At 52.2% G+C, this 10,009-nt stretch overlaps 1 non-coding gene across 1 annotated transcript; it reads left to right on the forward strand.

The window, feature by feature from the left end:
• Positions 1–5,464: 5,464 nt before the first annotated feature.
• Positions 5,465–5,538, forward strand: TRNAT-AGU. The gene has a single exon. It is a non-coding gene; the product is annotated as a tRNA-Thr (tRNA).
• Positions 5,539–10,009: the final 4,471 nt, after the last annotated feature.

Consider the following 10,009-nt stretch of genomic DNA (forward strand, 5'->3'; position numbering starts at 1 on the left):
CTGGTTTTCATTAACCACATGGCATCACCCCCTCATTTGGCCCTGTGGAATGTAGAATTCCAGCCCAGGGTCACTGAGAAGGTGAAGAGACGGAAATGCCCCTTCACTTATTACCTCCTTTCCAGAGCACAGGTGAGAATCTACAATCCTTTCTCCCCCACCAGCCCCTGAGCCAGGATCCCTCAAGCAGAGCCTGGAGTCTGCCCATGGCAACTGTACTATTGACAAAGACTAAGTGACAGGGACAAAAAACACAAATCCATCCTGATGCGGGGAGCCAGGTTTGCTCTTCAAATTCTGTCGTTGGTACATTTCCAGGTCTGGGAATGTCCCACAACAGCATTTAATGGGAAGCTGCCTGCAGAACAGTTACACTGCACAGAGCTCCTGCGGAGGAGGGGTGGGAATTAGTAACATTTTGAGGATCGTTTGGGAAATGAGCCTTTGCTGACAAGGTTTGTCTCTGTTCATATTTCACCTTCAGGTGTTATGTTGAGGGATCTTTAGTATATTTTTGTGAGGTTAATAACTATCTCCTCAACTTTATTTACTCAACTTAAAAATTGGTGTCACTTGATTTTTGCATCTCCCTGTGAAAATGCAACTGACGCGTGTGGCTTTCTACAGTGGGTCATGATGTTAAAGTTGAGGAATTCAGTCTCTGTACTTCTGGGGAGGCATTGCTTTTTTACAGCTGCCTCACGGCCAGGCACACCGGGCTGTTAGCTGCACCCACTGTCCTTGCCAGGGCCCCCTGCTGAACCCTGGGCGGCTGCACTGCAGGGCTGGGGTGACTCTGCAGGGGGAGAAGCTGCTGTGGAGCAATGTAGAGGAGGTGCAGGAAGGAGACGCGGTCACTATTCTCATTCTGAACTGCACAATTTTCCAAATTTGGGAATAGATTCATAGATTCACAGACTTGAGGTCAGAAGGGACCATTATGATCATCTAGTCTGACCTCCTGCACAATGCAGGTCACAGAATCTCACCCACCCACTCCTGTAACAAACCCCTAGCCTATGTCTGAGTTATTGAAGTCCTCAAATTGTGGCTTAAAGACCTCAAGGTGCAGGGAATCCTCCAGCAAGTGACCCGAGCCCCATGCTGCAGAGGAAGGCGAATGTCCGAGAACAAGTCTAGGGGAAGGTGAATGCAGAGCAGTGACACTGGAGGTGCCCAGACCTCCAATAGGGGCAATGTGGAAATTAATAATGGGAAGATCATTTGCGAACTTAGTCGTCACTGACAAGATTTATCTCTGTTCCTATTTCATACTATGGTGTTATTTAGAGGAATCAGTACAGATTTTTACTATATTAATTAAACACTTAATTTTATTTACCCAAGCCAAAAACTTAGTGCCACTTATTTTTTCTCTGTCCTAGCAAGAATGAATGGAATTTCGTGACTTTCTGGAAAGTGCAAAGAGATTAATTGTGGGGAATTCAGTCTCTGTGTTTGTGAGCTGATGTTTTCCTCTCACAGGTCAGTGCCTGCATTGAAATACCAAGAGGGATCTAAGGGCTGGTGTATGCTGGGCACTTCACTGGCAGAGCGACGTCTCTCAGGGTGTGAAAAACCCCCACCCCCAAACCCATAGAGTTAAGGTGACCTAAGCCCTGATCAGATAGTGCTAAAGAAAAAGGAAGAATTGTTCTCTCCATGTAGCTATTACGGGGATGGGAAAACCCCTCCAGTCACTGTCTACTCCAGAATGCTATAGCAGTGCCACAGCAGCCTTTTAACTGTAGACAGAGTGAAACTAGATTTATCTCCAGTTTGCACTCTGGATGCTCAGGTACTAAGGCTACAATAATAACAACAACAACAACAGCACAGTGCTTGCGTAGTTGGCAGGACTCGAACCTGCACAGGGAGACCCCAATCATTTTCTAATCCATCACCTTAACCACTCGGCCACAACTACTTAACCTACACCTGTTTCACTACATGATGATTCTGTTCTCACTGAATTGTCACTTCAAATTGTTTGCCCAGACCAGCTTCCCCAGCACACTCACGGCTGCGCATCAGCGTAAGTGTGTCCTTGGGTGAACAGCGAGAATTCCTGCCCATTTCCCTTCCAGCTGGAGCAGGATGAGAGTGTGTTTGTGTTAATGACATTGCTGTAGATTGTTGTTCATTCCCCACTCTGACAATTCAGACAGTCCCTTTCCCATTCAAATCTCCAGCACATCGTTCCAATAGCAGGGGGCAGGATTTCTCTGGGGCACTGAAATTTTTTCAGGGGGCTCGTGCATGAACTCAGTCTTGCATTCCACCCTTGATGTTTCATGGACTAACAACAGCAGCAGAAAGAAAGAGCCGAGCCAATATCTCCCTGGCAGGGATGCAGGTGCCATGTCCCCTCTGTCTGACCGTCGCATTGCAGGAGAGAAGGGGTCACTGGAATCGAACGCCCTGGCTCAGACCAGAGACACAGGGAGGTTTTGCTGTTCACGGATCTGTGCAAAGGAAATTGTGTCTCTGTGTGAAATTGAGGCAGGACATGAAACACCCAATGCCCTAAGGAATGTGGGTGAAGGACTCGGGCTGAGCAATGATTTAACAGGGGTTTGTTTCAATTTATTGGCCTGATTAAAACTATGGCTAAAAGCCCCCTGTACCAGGGGCTGTGGGACAGGACAGGCAGTTCTGCGCGGAGTGTTCAGAGCTGCCCCGTATCTGCCCTTTCTCTGCACCGCCCCTGCTCCCTGAATCAGGGGCGGCTCTACCGTTTTGGCCGCCCTAAGCAGTCATGCGCGGGAGGCGCCCCGGAGCCGCGGGAGCAGCGGACCTCCCGCGGGCATGACTGCAGAGGGTCCGCTGGTCGCGCGGCTCGTCTGGACCTCCCGCAGCTGCGGACGGTTCGCAGGTCCAGCGGCTCCGCTTGAGCTGCCGCAGGCATGCCTGCGGGAGGTCCAGCGGAGCCGCGGGACCAGCGAACCGTCCGCAGTCATGCTTGCGGCAGGTCCGGTCGTCCCGGGGCTCCGGTGGACCTCCCGCAGGCATGACTGCGGCAGGTCCGCCGGCCCAGCCTGCTGCCCCCCCGGGAAAGGGCCGCCCCACGCGCGTGCTTGCCGCGCTGGGGTCTGGAGCCGGCCCTGCCCAGAATGCACCAGGCCCTGGACTGAATTCTTCCCCTGCCGGCCGAGCTGGTTTCGTTTGCTGTGATCCTGTTGGCTTGGCAGGGGGGGAAGTGACAGTCCCACCCCAGAGCCAACGCCCCCCTGTCACCCAGCCCCCTGACCCCCAGCAGTGCAGGTCAGCCAGGAGCTGGGCCCTGCCAGGCACTCAGGGGCGTCTCCCCTGCAGCTGGGGGCTCTCCCCAGCGTGGTCTGTGGGAGCTCACGCACTAACGGGGCAGCGGCAGCAGCCGCGTGGTGGGTTGGGCTGGTGACCCGGGTCCATCTCCTGGGGTCGGCTGGGTTCATGCTCAGGCGACTGGCCCCAGCCACCGGCCGAGCCCCACAGCCACGCTGCTGCTGTTACCGCACTAGCCCCTCACGCCCCCATTCCCTCACTGAAGCCAGGAGAAGGTTTTCAGGGAGGAGGTGGGAAGGGTTTGACCCCAATATCCCAGAGCTGATTCTCCTCACAAAGGGGTGTGTGCATGTGGTGGGTGCCGTGTGCAACACCCTGTGCCCATGAGGAGGGGACCGGAGCTCTGCCAGCAGGAAGATTTATCCTGCAGCAGCCCTGCCTCCCTCCCCCCGGGGTTCCCCTGGAGCAGAGAAGCTTTGAATCCTCGCTGGAGACTAGAGACGCCCGAGCAGCACACGCTGCCTGGCAGAGGTTCTGGATCAGGGCCTCACGGGCACATTGGGTTCATTCCCTCAGGGCTGCCCTGCCCAGTGCCAGGGCTGCTCTCACTCCCCAGCACAGAGGGGGCTGCAGGCTCTTTGCCAAGCTGGGTCCCAGCTCAAGGCAGATTTAACACTAGCAGGGGGCCCAGGTATGTGCTGGTGCCGCTCAGGGAGGGAATCTGGGGCAAAGCCTGATTAGAAATTGGGTAACACTGAAGTGGGACTAGAAAGACCCTTGCTGGGACGTGGGGGGTAGGTAGCCCCCATTGTGTACCGTGCCCTCGCCGAGAAGTCTCTGGGAGAGTGGATTCTTCCTGATGGGCCACCAGCACGTCTCATTGGTCCTGATGTCGGCTGCTCCTTTGCTGATACTGACAAGCTAGTTGTGGGCCTTCCCCACTCACCCCATAGCTCCGGGATGCACAGACAGCAACACTGGTGTGGAAGAAACGAACTCCACTCTCAGGTTGGAAGCAACAAAATCAGAGACAGCTTTATTCAAACAACTGCAAGCGAAGAATCCAGCTGGCAGAGAGCAGCTCTGCCTCAGTTTCTCCACTGTACAAGCAAAATCACACAAGCACTTATACCTCTTTGTGATTTGCATTAATTAAAACATCTGCATGTTATTTAGGCTATTTGCTATCTAGTCCGGTATTTTCTCACTTTCTCTTCTCAAACTTCGTTATCTCAAGGCTGGGTCACACTGATTACTCGGCTGTTTTCCACTCGCTTCTGACGTGGGCCCTGCTTCTACAGGTCCCATGATATTAGGCTAAGACTTAGCTCAACAGTTGCTCTGTCTCTGACACTGAAATGGCTGCACTTAAACCCTCTCTTTCTTTCCCTGCTGCCACACTTTGTAACTTCACATACCACGATAGCACATGCAATCCAACAGGAGAGTGATGTTCAATGGACCATGACTTTTTAAATGACACCTAACAAGGCCTGTTTTGTACAAAGCATATCACAATCACAGCACAGCTGTGAACATGGGGGTCCAGGGTGCTACTTTGAGCTCCAGCGTGTCACACTCTGGCAAAGCCTTTTTCCTCTAGCAGGGGCCTCTCTGTGCCCAGAGCTGCATGTCTGCAGGCTGTGGAGAACTCTGCTTTGGCTTCTCTTTCTCAGGGAGCATCGGCAGTGGTTCTTGCAAGGCCTCTAGGGAGTGACCTTCCAGAGGAGCTGGCTGAAGAGCCTTTCTAGGAACCAGGAGCTCCCGGCTTGGCCTGCCAGTTTTTCATTGCGGAGCCGACTTTATCTGTCGGGTTCCCTTTTTGGTATCTCTTTCCTCTAAACAGAAAAGACCTTCCCGGACAATCCTGTAAATGCTTGTTCAAGACAGAGGGAGCCTTCCTGGTGGGTAAGTCTTGGAATGCGGCAAATGACGAGTCTGGAGCTGATGAAAAGGTGACTGTCACCCAGAGTCGAGCCAAAGTTGCTGCGACCACAATGCAGCAAACTAATCCCTATCCAATCACGGCTGCTAGCAGGAAAAGAGTGCCGCAGAAACCCTCTCTCCCCTCAGCTGTGGCTTTCTGTGCCCAGAGAGCCAGGCAGCTCGACGTTGGCGGGTCTGGCAGGAAATGATCCGGAATTTGGACGTGTTGTCTTAGAGCACCAAGTGAAGCAGTTGTGGAACAATCACCAAGGATGGCACCATGGCTTAGCTGGCTAAAGCACCTGTCTAGTAAACAAGAGGTCCTGGGTTCAACTCCCAGTGGTGCCTTGCTACCTGCCTTTTGTCTCCTCTGCTCAGAGTTTGCAATGTTTTGCTAGGAAATGGAAGAGACCTGGGTCAGCAAGTCAAGTAATTGCTTGTTATGGAAAAGGCTTCTTTGCAGAGGAGCATTGGAAAGAATCAAATCACCCCCCTGGAGCTGATGAAAACGTGATTGTGTTGGCAAGGAGGCTGCCTTGGCTGTAATTGCTGTGACATGAGAGCCTGTGTCTTTTTTCTTTTTTGTTAATTAAAATATCGGCTCCAGTAGAAAACCCCGTTAGACAAAGCACAATGCAATCCCAGCCAGAAATGCCATTGGAAATACAAAAACGGGAATAATACAATTGCTAGTAATGCACGGTTCCCAGGCCAATCCTGTGTACCGAGTACCTGCTAGGGGCCCTGTGCGCTCACCAGAAACCTGGAGGAACTGATACAGTGCCTGGACACGAAACTCAACCACTCCCAGTTGCTGCGGGAAAACCCCTTCCTGCCTAGAAACAAAGACCAGCAGGAGGGAATCAAGGCCTGTCCTGGCCCCAGAGCCCAGCCCACACCTGCCTCCACTCTGCCAGTAACTCACTGTTTTTCCCACCGTGGCCAGCCTGTTAACAGCCACAGAAACCCGTTTAGCCACTGCTGCGGGGACCTGCCTTCGTCGCTGAAGATGCTCCTGACAGCAACTCTGCCAAAGGTGATACAACGCTCTGGCATTGAGCAGGCGCAGTGTGTCCCATGATGCCCGCCTGCTATACGGCGGCCCCTGCTGAGGGTGCCCTTGCTGCAGCTGGTTCTGCTGGCGCCCTGTGGTTGCCCTCGTTCGGCCAGGAACAAGCCTCAGGTGAGCTGAAAATAATCCTGTCCAACCGAGTCTGGCAGCCGCCATCATGTAGCCAGAAGTCCCCACACCTGTCAGGGAAACAAACCAGGCACCAGAATGTGGTCCATTGTCTCACGCGGTGCCAGAGCCTGACACGGCGCCCATGGGCAACCTTTGCTCTGCACACGCCGGCCGTGCACACGCCGGCCGGTTCCCATGAAAGATGTGTCACTGCACATCTCGGTACTTAAAAGGTACCTGTGCCACTGGCAGATACTTTAAGGCTCCCAGCAGTGAGTTCTGGGGACAGTTGCTCACTTTCAGTGAATGTAACTGTATGTGCAGCTCTGTGCAGTCACATTGATAGAAGTTTGGTAATTAAATTATACAAGAGGGTCAGGTAAAGTGGCTACTACCACCACTACGTTTTGTCCCGTGAAGCTTTTACAGCCCTTCTGAGGGGAAATGGGCCCTTTGCCCACAGAAATGGTCTATAGGGGACGGCTGCAGGCAGCAGGCGGAGAGATAATCTCATCAAAATGATTTGACACCTGGGCAATGTAAGCAAAATCACTAAAGGAATGTCAGGGGTTTCTATTGGCACTTAACTTGCCTGCCCCTGGCTGTCTCTGGTTGTACAAAATGGACGTGCAATCGGGGTTCAGTTGTGTAAAAAAGAGTAATCGCAGTGCAAGGGATGTTAGGCAAAAGAGAACCCTACTTGTCCATTGTTTTCATGGAATTTGGCCCCCTGCTTTGCATAAGGGACAGAGAAAGATCTTGCTGTTCCTGTGTCTGTGCAAGGAAAATTGTGCTTCCCTAGGAAAGAGAGGCGGGAAATGGCCCCATGATGGGACAATATCCTCAGGATTAAGACCTAAGGACTCAGGCTGAGAACTGATAGAACTGCACTAATCTGGGATTTAGCAAATTGTCTTCCCTGGAGCAGGGCCAGTTCCAGTGTTTTTGCCACCCCAAGTGGAAAAAAAAATAAAAAAGCTGCAGCTCTATCTCTGCCACTTTTGGCGGCAAGTCCTTCCCTCCAAGAGAGACTGAGAGGGCTGAACTGCAGCAGAAGCCTCCCCTTTCCGTTGACCACCCCAGGGACCTGCTTGCTGCGCTGGAGCCAGCCCTGCCATGGAGACACTGGGAAGATGGGGAATCAGGAAAATGCCATGGATTTGTTCATGTTGTAAGTGAAGAATGACTGAAGCAGTTTTGGTTTAAAATCACTTTTCCCTGACTGGGAATTGAAACCAGGCCAGGGCAGTGAAAGTGCCAAATCCTAACCACTAGACCGCCAGGGAGGTGATGATACTGTTTTATTTCTCACTTATGCTATGCTTTCTTAGGCTACTTTATAGCCACTTTCTGAAGCTGCTCCATTGTCCATTCCCTGAGGGGCTAGGAGCAGAAAGTGCAGGAATCCCTGTACTCAGGGTCACAACCTGAGCCCAACCCAAGACACTGAAACAAACTCAAATGATGCTTCCTCCAGCAGGATCACAGAGCATCACAAAGAAAACCCATGAGGAACAATCCTCCTCTGCCTTCATTTACCCCATCGCAACCCTCTCAGCAGCCCACTCTTGCAGGAAGGACACTGAGCTGATAGGAGCTCTGGCATAGAGACCAAGGGAGGGGCGTTGCTCCCCCTGGGTGTGAGCTGGTCACATTCTGACTCTGGAGGAGGAGGGAAAGGCGATGGCCACATGATGGGGCCAGTATGTACCACAACATGGTTCTTTTATGTGGGATGACTCTGAACACTGACTGATCCCCACTCCCTTGTGTTTGAAGAGATGTTTAGTTGTGCACTTAGGAACCTATAAGGCTGTAGCAATTTTATGGATGGTGGCACTAGGATTGAAGGGTTATTTAATGTTGTAGAAATTGTTAAAAACACTGAGCTTAAACTGGAACTGCCTGTTGTTAAAGGCTGGTTTCCCCACATCAATTCCATAAGCTCTGCTAGAAACACCCTGGGTTCTCTCCTGCCTCGGTGGGAACTGGAGGGAATCCTCCCCTGCTGCCCTTGGCTCCAGGCTGGTTTTTCTGGGGAGGGGACGTGGAATTGATTTGTTCGCTGTAGAGAAGGGAGCCGGGCCAGTTCTCAGGGAACGAGAACTCCCAGCATCTTCCCAGCCCAGCCCAGGCTGCTGCCCTGTCCCAGCCTCTGTTCCCCTGGGGGCCCTGCGTGTTTGACTCTAGAGCAGGCCGGGAGCAGCAGCTGAGGCAGAGGACAGCCTGGGCCGGGCAGATAAGAAGGAGTTTAGCAAGCAAAAAAGGTGAAATGGCAGTGGAGTATCACCGTGGACTCGACGGCATTTCTCCATTGGTCTGTCTGCTTTGGGGCAGGGACAATAACACGTCCTGCTGCTTTCGTTATTTCAAAGGGCAGTTTAGGATTTTCATTCTCACACACGGTGCACAAAGCAGGACTCAACCTTTGCTGTAAACTAAACAAGCTGCTCACAGTTTCTGGCAGCCACAATGAGCATTTGGGTGAGAGCTCAGACCTGCCCCTGTCCCAGAGGGAGGGGGTCATCGGTGTGGGGACTGGACCACTGACCTACCCGCTCCTAACTCCCAAACTTTCATTAACTCTATTATCAGTGCCTGTGAGTGTTATTTAAACCATAAGAAAAACCACACTGGGCTGGACCAAAGGCCCAGCTAGCTCTGAATCTTGTCTTCTGACAGTAGCCAATACCAGGTGCCCCAACAACCAGTCAACAAGGCACCACTGGGAGTTGAACCTAGGATCTCCTGTTTACAAAACAGAAGCGTTAGCCAGCTAAGCCATGGTGTCTGTGGGTAGCTATAATACAGTGTCTGCCTACACCTGACTACCTGCCATCGCCACCAGGGCCTAACAAGCTTTGCTTGTGTTTGGATTCTGCAAAGCAGAGGAGCAGGTGAGGTTTTCCTTGCAAGCAGTGTGTGAGTGAATCTTTGGCCAGGTCTGCACTACAAAGTTGTTTCAGCAGAATTATATTGCTCAGGTGTGTGAAAAACACACAACGCTCTCTCGGTCGGTAGCTTGTGGCTGGTGTACACACTGCAATGCCATGTCTGGCGACAAAAGTGCCCTGTTTTTCTGACAAAATAAAACGACTTCAATGAGAGGGCTATAGCTTTTTGCAGCAAACTTAAAGTGTCAGTGTAGATGCTGCTGTTCATTATATCACCATAACTGTCCTCTGCCAGTATCCCACAATGCCCGCCGTGAACTCGTCTGCCCTGCATTCCTGCTACAGAGCCATGGGGCCCCTCCCCTTTCATCGCTCTGGGAAGTTCTGACAGCTGAGCCTGCTGCTCTGCTCCACTAGCCAGGAGCAAATCACTGCTGTGGATGCTGCTCTCTCCCGCCCTGCGAACACAGAGCAGGGTGGTGGGAACTTCCTGACAGTGTAGGGGGGCCACTGGCATCCGAACTGTGACACGCCCATGACACCCCTTCCCTCGAGGAGGCCCTTACCTTCTAAACAGGGACTTCTGTTTTCTAGTAAAATCACTAAAAGGGAAGGAGAAAACTCAAAAGAGGTTCCTCCTGGCGCTCACGTGCCTGAACCCGAATACTCTCCCAGTCCTCAAAGAGAGACCTGGAGAAGGAGACTTGCTGAAGCAAAGCCACAGGGGTCTCTGAGGTTTCCC

This window comes from Mauremys mutica, chromosome 22 (genome assembly GCF_020497125.1).
Source record: "Mauremys mutica isolate MM-2020 ecotype Southern chromosome 22, ASM2049712v1, whole genome shotgun sequence".
Taxonomy (NCBI): Eukaryota; Metazoa; Chordata; order Testudines; family Geoemydidae; genus Mauremys; species Mauremys mutica.